The following is a 9,163-nucleotide window of genomic DNA, read 5'->3' as shown; positions in this document are numbered from 1 at the left end:
CGAGCAACCTCCGCCGCTTTCCGTATGGCAAAGACTTCTGCCTGGAAAATGCTGCATTGGTCCGGTAGCTTATAGGACAGCCTTATTTCAGGGTCTGTACAGTATATGCCCGCACCTACTCCTCCCTCCATCTTGAAGCCATCCGTGTATATGTTTAGGTGTTCATTCTGATCCCAACTTTCTTTCCAGTCGTCGGGTCCCATGTGTATCGCTGTTTTGACGTCCAGGCAAGTTCGGGGGATCATGTAGTCAGATATACTGATCATGTCTCGGCCTATTGAACTGTGCCCGAATCCTTGCAGCGACATATTGCCTGATGCGACTAGGCGTTGTACTGCCTTACCTGCAGTCAGTTTAGCGTGGATGTCCAGGGGGTCGATTCCAAGTATTGTTTCGGGTGCTTTTGCTGGGGTTGACCTCAGCGCCCCAGTGATGCAGAGCAGTGCCTGCCGCTGAGTTCTGTCCATCAGCTTGTTGTAGGTTTTCTTTTCTGTAGCCTGCCACCACACTAAGACTCCATACAGCAGAGTCGGTCGCACTACCGAGATGTAGATCCAGTGCATTAGTGCAGGTGATAGACCCCATGTGCTGCTAAGCATCTTCTTGGATGCATATAGCGCAATGGTGGCCTTCTTCACCCTTTCCAATACATTGGGTCTCCATGTCAGCTTGCTGTCCAAAACTATGCCGAGGTATTTGACTTGTGTTTTTGGGGTGAGCCTGGTTCTGTCAATTTTCGGGGGGATCCATGCCGGTACCTTGTACCTCTTGGTGAAGAGGATGAGGTCCGTCTTGTCCGCGTTGATACTGAGTCCTACTTTTCCCGCCCACTTACATATCTCCCTGAGTGTTGATTCCATTATAGAGCTGAGGCTCGATGGGCATACTCCCGTAATAATTATGCTTATGTCGTCCGCATAAGCTGTTATTTTTGGGGCTCTCCTCTCGAATCTCTTTATCAGGTCGTCGACCACCAGATACCATAGGAGGGGCGAGAGGACCCCACCCTGAGGTGTGCCTCTGTGCGCCCCTTTCACCATGGAAGCGGTGCCCCACTCTGAGTACACCCGTCTACAACTTAGAAGGTTCTTTATCCAGAGGTTGATTGCGGGATGTGTGTTGATCGCTTCTAGGCGGTCCATTATCGCGCTCATATTCACGTTGTTGAATGCTCCGGATATGTCTACAAACACTCCTAGTGCATACTTCTTATTTTGGAGGCATTTTCGATGGTGGCTACTAGCGAATGCAGTGCCGTCTCTACCGATTTCCCTTTGGTATAGGCATGCTGGTTGGTTGACATCCGCCCACCTACATCATTTCTGATGAGTAGATCCAGCAGCTTTTCTAGTGTTTTGAGTAGAAAAGAGGTAAGGCTTATCGGTCTGTAGTCATTGGCAGTGCGACGCAAAACGAAGCTCATTTGGTGTCGGTGAGGATGTGGTAGGCGTCGATTGCTTCCGACATCTCTTTATGAACCTTACCATCCAGGCAATGAGACGAAGACTATGACTGTACGAGCTGACATTATCGACTATCTCGAGGATATAATTTCTCTCCTGTACCGCGGTGAACAGGCTTTTCCGCTTCTCCGAGTTGACCACGTCCATGTCAATGACAAGCTGTTTACTGCTGGTGGGCCATTTCAACGAATCTTCCAGCAGAAATAAGGGACCAGAAAACCATGTCGATTTGATAAGCTCGCTAACGTTGCAGCCTCGCGACAGAAGATCAGCTGGATTTTGATATGTTGGGACGTAGCGCCACTTCCCACCAGACGTCATCTCCTGAATGTCAGAAACCCTATTCCCAACAAAGGTCGATAACGTGATTGAGTGTTGTTGCAGCCAATGCAATACGAGCTGTGAGTCGCTCCAAAAATATGACGTGATGTTGTGTTCAGAGAATATATCCTTGATTTTGTAGAACAGCTGAGACAGCAAATGTGCGCCGCACAGTTCAAGCTTCGGAAGAGACTGTTTCTTCACTGGTGCTACTCTCGACTTAGACGTGAACAATTTCACTGCGACCTGTCCTAGCGAATTCTCAGTGCGCACATAAATACAGCAGCCGTATGCCCGAATCGAGGCATCGCAAAATCCATGCAGTTGAATAGTCCTGGCGTCGGGCTGCAAACAAAACCGCGGTACCGATAGTGACGAGAGTGAATTCAATGACTCCAAACAGTTGCTCCATGCATTGCTTAGAGTCTGTGAAATAGACTCGTTCCAATCCAGTTTTAACAGCCACAACTCCTGAAGAATAATCTTAGCGACGATGACTAGCGGCGACAGCAGACCGATTGGATCGAATAGCGATGATGCAGTGGATAAGATTGTTCGTTTTGTGGTGGTGGCAAAGATTTCCTTGGGAGTGAAGGTAAAGCTAAATACATCAATTTTTTGATGCCACGTTACGCCGAGTGTGCTACTACTCTCATTCTCTGATGTGTTTAGTTTCTTAATAGAGTCATCTTCCATCACGCCTGGATGATTGGAATGCCATTTGCATAAGGGAAACTGACCATAAGCGAGGGTAGCTGTGATTTCTGTTTTGAGTTTGAGAAGAGTTTCTATTTCATCAGCCGCTCCCAGAAGATCATCAACATAAAACGCCTTTTTAACAGCCGCAGCTCCTAAGGGCCACATATCCTTACAATCATCCGCCAAGTGATGCAAACTACGAGTTGCGAGGTATGGGGCGGACGCGGTCCCATATGTTACGGTATTGAGTTGATAGGTTTGAAGCTCGGCATTTGGGGACGTTCGCCACAAAATATACTGGAATTTTCGATCCTCCTCCCCCACAAGCACCTGTCTATACATCTTAGTGACGTCAGCAGTGATGCCGAACCTATGCATGCGGAATCGTAGCAATTGCAGGTACAAATCATCCTGAATTTTCGGACCGACTAACAGAATATCGTTAAGTGACTTCTGCGATGTTGTACGGCAAGAAGCGTCAAATACGACTCTGAGCTTCGTCGAGGTGCTGCTTGGCTTGAGAACGAAATGGTGAGGAATGTAATAATGTGCTTCCTCTAAGTTTGGCTTCGGTACTATGGACATGTGACCAAGACTTTCATATTCCTGCATAAACGATAGATACTGCGAGCGAATCTCCGGTAAACGAGCAAGACGTCTCTCAATGGCATAAAATCGATTACGAGCTGTATCGACTGAATTTCCAAGACAGTTTGGGTCTTCTTGGAATGGCAAGCGCACGACAATTCGCCCACTAGCATCCTTCTGCTTTGTATCCCTATAGTGGTCCTCACAGCGACGATGAGTTGGGAGACTTTTAGCTCTTGAATCGCCGATTAAGTCAACCTTCCATAACTGCTGTAAGTTTTTGTCGATCGACTCTTCTACAGTCACCAAGCACAACGATGGCTGTATATTCTGCTGGCGTTGGTACCTCCCAGCAACAACCCAACCGAACAGAGTCTTCTGCAACGTGGGAAGATTGGGACCAATGCGAATCTGGCCAACAGCAAGAGCTCCATAGAAGGCTTCGGTTCCCAATAACAAATCAATGCGCCTAGACCTAAAGAACGATTCATCTGCCAGTGGAGTATTGGCAGGTAGGTTCCAATTTGATATGTCGATCTCACTATCTGGCTGGTAGGCAATGTGAGAGGTTATTCCGAACTGGAGAGTTAGCTGATAGCCAGATGTGCGCGACTTAATAGAAGTCGTCGTACGAGCCTTAAGGTTAGTAAGGGACTCTCCGATACTGCGGATTCCGATGTGGTGCTTTTCACGACGAAGGCGAAGTTTTTGAGCGAAGTTCTCGGTTACAAAATTAACCTGCGAACACGAATCAAGCAATGCTCTACCAAGTTTGTATTCACCTGAGACATCCTTGACCAATACCATCGCTGTCGCTAACAGTATCTGATCCTCTGCTGCTACTTCCATGTGTGAATGAGACGCTGCTTGATGAGACTGACTAGCAGTAGGTGGCCAGGAGGGTAGCGATGATTGTGTTTCTTGTGCTGGAGTTGAGGTTTGTCCTTCTGACGATTGTGGTGTTTGTTGCGGCTGAGAGTGATGCAAGGTTGAATGATGATTCCGATTACAGGTACGGCAACGATGAGTCGATGAGCATTGTGCCACTCTATGGCCGTTTCCAAGACAATTGATGCAGAGACCGAGGCGTTTCACATTATCGAACCGTTGATTGCTGTTCATAGCCTTGAACTGCGAACAGTTCGTAATTTTATGACCAGAACTAGAACAAAGGGTACAAGACAAATTAGTAATGGCAAACGATGAGGTTGTATGGTGATTTGAATGACGATTGGACTTATTGGTTTCAGCCTTTCGTTGCGACGAAGTACCAGCCGAGGTTCCAGACGAATGGAGAAACTGACAGTGGCGTTCCAACAACTGTGTGCATTTTAGCCAGGTCGGCAGAATCTTGTAGTCCAGCGATTCCTTCCACTTAATCCGAGTTGGCTGATCACACTTCTCCATAACTATATATATGAGCATAGCTTGAGCAATATTCTCAGGTTTGCCGATGGATTCCAAAGAGCTGAAGATAGCGGAGGCTTTATCCACTAAACTACGAAGCTGCTGACTGTTAGCCCTTTCCACAGGTTGTAGTGCAAACAATGATTCGATTCCTTCTAGAAAAATAAGAGTAGAATTGTCATAACGTTCTTTGAGTTTTTCAAGAGCCTTCGGATAGTTTTCGCTGGTAACCTGGAATGCCTGAACTGTGTCTAACGCCGGCCCCTTTAGGCAGGTCAGCAAATAATTAAACCTTTCTATGTTAGACAGTCCAGACTCACGCACAATAAGTTGATCGAACGAATTTATGAAATTCTTATAATTCGCATAAGTGCCGTCAAACGTAGGCAGCGACAACCTCGGCAACGATGACCGCACTGGCGGCGGGTGGTGATCCGGCGTCAATATGCTAGCGTTCAGATCTCCTCCTAGTTTTTCCTTTATGGATAGCTTTATTGCTATGTAGGTATCTTCCAAGTCCGCACGTCCTTCATCGTTCGGACTAAGATCCTCGAATGTCAGATTGAACGTTTAGAATTTTCTTGAAATACGTTTCCAAGATGCTCAAGCGATAGCGAAGCTCATCATTACAAATTGGGTTTTCCGATTTGCCTTCCACCACAGATTTGATACGAGAAATATTGCGCTTTATATTGCTCCGTTGGCGTTTCAAATCTTCGAGCGTCGTCATTTTGTTGTGTAGTGTAAATTACACGCACACAGAACTAGAGATTCCAAATTCAAATGCACGCAACAACAGCAAGCAGGCACCAGATCAGCAGCAGCAAGAGAACAAATTTAGAGCGAGCGACGGCGACAAAAAAAAAGGGTTGAGCGCAATTCCAGTCCAGAGAGTGAGCAAAAATTCCAACGACGGCAACGAAAGCGAAAGTGAAGCAGAGAAATTCGAAGAGATAGATAACTGCGTTGACCGATGGACCACAGCAGGTAGCAGCAATGCAAACGAAACGAGAGCTGCACTTTCCTGCCTTTGGAAGGAAGACAATCCTCGAGGTCCTCCATTGAATAGGGATATAGCCCGTGCTCAGGCAAGCTGAGTATATTGCAGAGAGCCATGGGGTGATCACGTCTTTGGTCACCTGTAGCATGGCTGGGAATATACCGTCTAGTCCAGGTGCTTTCGTACCCACAAAGGAGTCTATAGCCCAGTGGATTCTCCTAGACGATATGAGATCTGTTGGGGGGGTGCTGTTCCTCAGTTGCTAGGTCCTGATGCTCTGTAGCGTCAGGAACCTCGGTGCATCCTGGGAAGTGGGCTTCCATTAGTGCTGTTAGGGCATCTTCGCTGCCCTCAGTCCATTGTCCATCATTTCGTTTCAGCTGACTTTGTATGGCAGGTTGCTTTGATAGCAACTTCCGGAGTCTAGCCGTTTCTGGGACTTTCTCGATATTAGAGCAGAAGTTCCTCCACGAGTTTCTTTGTGCCCTGCGTATTTCCTTCTTGTACTCCCTGAGTAGGGTTTTGTATTCCTCATCGATTATCTCCTCGTTCGCCTGTTTGGCGATTTTGAAGAATTCTTTGAGGTTATTTCTTTGAAGCGATAGGTCCCGGTTCCACCATAGTGGTCTGGTTCTCTTTTTCGTTCTCGAGGGTGAGCATGCTGCGTGGTATGCATCCAGTAGCTCCTTGGAGAGGGTCTCTAGGGACGATTCTATCTCTTCCGGGGATGTCACTGTGCCCGCACGATTCGCGAGCTTCGAGGTAACTGTCTTTTTAAACTTTTCCCAGTTTGTGTTCCGGGGGTTTCTATAGGCAGTTATCTTCGGAGAGTGTTTAAATTCGCACTTAAACTGAATGTACTTGTGGTCTGAGAAGGATGGTCTTTCAAGGACTCTCCAGCCAGATACCAAAGTACAGTTCCCCATTACGAGTGTTAGATCTAGTACGTTGGACGAGGTGGGGCCTACGAAGGTGTGCTCCTCCCCCACGTTTGCTACATCTAGGTTAGTGGATAGTATAAAGTCTAGAAGTGACTCACCTCTGTTGTTGATATCTGGCTTCCCCACACGCTATGGTGGGCATTGGCGTCCGTACCAACGAGAAGTTGCTGGTCTTTCGGGCTGGCCTCCGCCACCAGACTCGTTAGCGATTCCGGTGACGCTGGCCTGTCGTGTGCCATATAGCAGGAAGCTACCATAAGGCGCTTGTCCTCGCTTTCAAGCATCACCGCAGCCAGGTCTTCAGTGCTGTAATGAGACATAAGATAAGCATGGATGCCCTTTCGTACAAGTACGGCGGTTCTAGTCCTGCTTACCGATGGTGGGTAGAAGAGATTGTAATTTGAGGACTTTAGTCCGGCCACAGCATTGCCGGAGGCAAGCCATGGCTCCTGGACCAAAGCAATGTCGACGGGCCCTTGCTCCAAGGCAATGAGGAGCTCCGCCGACGCGAGCATGCTTTTATGCAAGTTGAGCTGCAGCACTCTCAATGTGGGAGGCTGGCTCAACTGCACTCGACGGGTTGACTATTATAGTCAGGTCACCGTCCTCATCCTCTGCGGCATCAGAGTCGTCCAGCGCAAGATCCTGGGCGGCCTCTACGATGAACTCCAGATCTAGGTCCTTCCCCACCTCGCCTGCCTGCAGGGTGTGCGCGTCCTTGTCTTCGGGGTGGCGCTTTTTGAGACGTAGGTAGACACTGCCTACGCCCCATGCCATCTTCCCGAATCTCGGGTAGAGGATGTCCTCTGCCTCCTTGTAGATCTGTGTTCATGCCGAAAAGCATGCACCATGCGCCCGATCATCTCTGCCAGCAAACTAAAACTCACCTACAACCCGAAAGCTCTGAGCTGAGCAGCGGCCTGCGCGCCCGACTAGAGTAAGAACTTAGAGCTTAGAATAAAATCAGTGTCACGAATAAACGTAACAAAAGCAGACGCACGCGCACCATTTTACTTTCGGCGATACAGCTATTTTTTGTAACATTTCCCTTTCCAACTTACTGGCGAGCCTCCCCCTACGAACAATCTGGATGATCATGTGCTGGCCCCCCTCATTGGGTAACGGGCTACCAGCGTGCAAGATCTTCCAGTCAGCCGTTGGCACCTCTGTATTCTGCCTCTGGAGGAGTTTCAGTGCTCGGTCTCCCTGGACTGCAATGGGGAAGAGCACCTTCGCCTTTGGAATGGAAGGGATCATCTCCCTGTCCACTTCCTCCAGCTTGGCCTCCTCCCACAGAGCTTCCAATTTGGGCACCACTTGCAACAGCCACTTCCTCGTCGGGTCATCATTACATTTGAGGATCTTCGCCCCGTTCAGCCATCCCGCACCGTCGAAGGTGGGCATGGCAGCGTCCGGCGCGTCCTCCACTCGCGCGAAAAGGCAGTCTACCAGCTGGGCGTGCACCTGTTTCCACTGCGCCGCCGTCATCTTTCCATTTTCGTCGCTGCGGTCGATTAGGGCCACGATGAGGTGCCTCTTAGACACGTCGCTCACCTTGGCCTTCTGCTTGGGCTTCTTCGTCTTCGTAGGTTGAGGGATAACCACCTTGGGCCCGAGTTGCCACTTGCCCCCCGGAGTGTCCTTGGCACTCTCGATCGAGCGTTGCCTTTTGGTGGCCATCATCTCCTCAACCCTATTGGCGAATTCGCCCTTCGTCGCCTTCATTTGAGGCAGCTGCGCGTAGTGGAGACGTCCCTCTTCTACCTTTTGCTCAGCCCAGGCTAGTTTGGACTTCTCCTCTTGGGAGATGTCCTCTTTGCCCTGTAGCCGGCTTTGGATTTTGAGGGCCGCATTGTATTGGGTCCCCTCTCTAGAACGCTTCGGCCCTTCCCTACGCAGGGAGCTGGTACCTGAATCAGGCGAGCGGAGAAGGCTCTCTTCCTCCGTTCTGCTTACGCTGAGCACGCTCTCCAGGTCCGAGTCTGTTTCGACCACGGCACCCGTGCGGCCCAGCTTGCAGAGAGGTGGCAGTAGCGTTAAAACTAATATGACCTGCTCCCGCCATATCAGAGTTGTGACCGCTGAAGACACGCAGAGAGGATTACTCCTCCCCGTGCCCGCCGGTGGTAGAAGTCACGCTTTCCGCCGACGTTTGGACTGACATCCCAGTCCCTGCTTGATCTTTACTCCGGTCCATGTGGTTAATATTTATCGGGGGGACCACCACCTAGCGTTTTATGCCTGTCCGCCAGGCACCTCCAGCCATGGCCATGGTTCAGTTCCCGCAATTTTATATCGGGAAGACCTGGACCTGGCCTTAGCTAGACACTGCATTACCTCGGACAGAGCAAACGGCAATGCATTACCCGATCCGGGGTAGTGCAGTGCCCATTGCCCGGACGGCACCCTTTGGGAGGGTTCAGCTGGAGGATTTTCACCTGGCCTTCCGACCCCATAAAGTATATATATTCTTGATCAGCATCAATAGCCGAGTCGATATAGCCATGTCCGTCTGTCCATCCGTCTGTCCGTGCGTCCGTCTTGATGAGCGCCTGGATCTCAGAGACTATAAAAGCTAGAGCAACCTAATTTTGTTTCCAGACTCATGTGATATCACACTGCTACAAGTGTATTTCAAAATTTTGCCCCGCCCCCTTCCGCCACCACAAAGGACGAAAATCTTTGGCAGGCACATTTTTAAAGATACGATAAAATTAGAAAAGCAGTATCGTAGAGAATGCCCA

Source organism: Drosophila obscura, unplaced genomic scaffold (genome assembly GCF_018151105.1).
Source record: "Drosophila obscura isolate BZ-5 IFL unplaced genomic scaffold, ASM1815110v1 contig_109, whole genome shotgun sequence".
Lineage (NCBI taxonomy): Eukaryota > Metazoa > Arthropoda > Insecta > Diptera > Drosophilidae > Drosophila > Drosophila obscura.
This window is presented reverse-complemented; position numbering follows the sequence as displayed.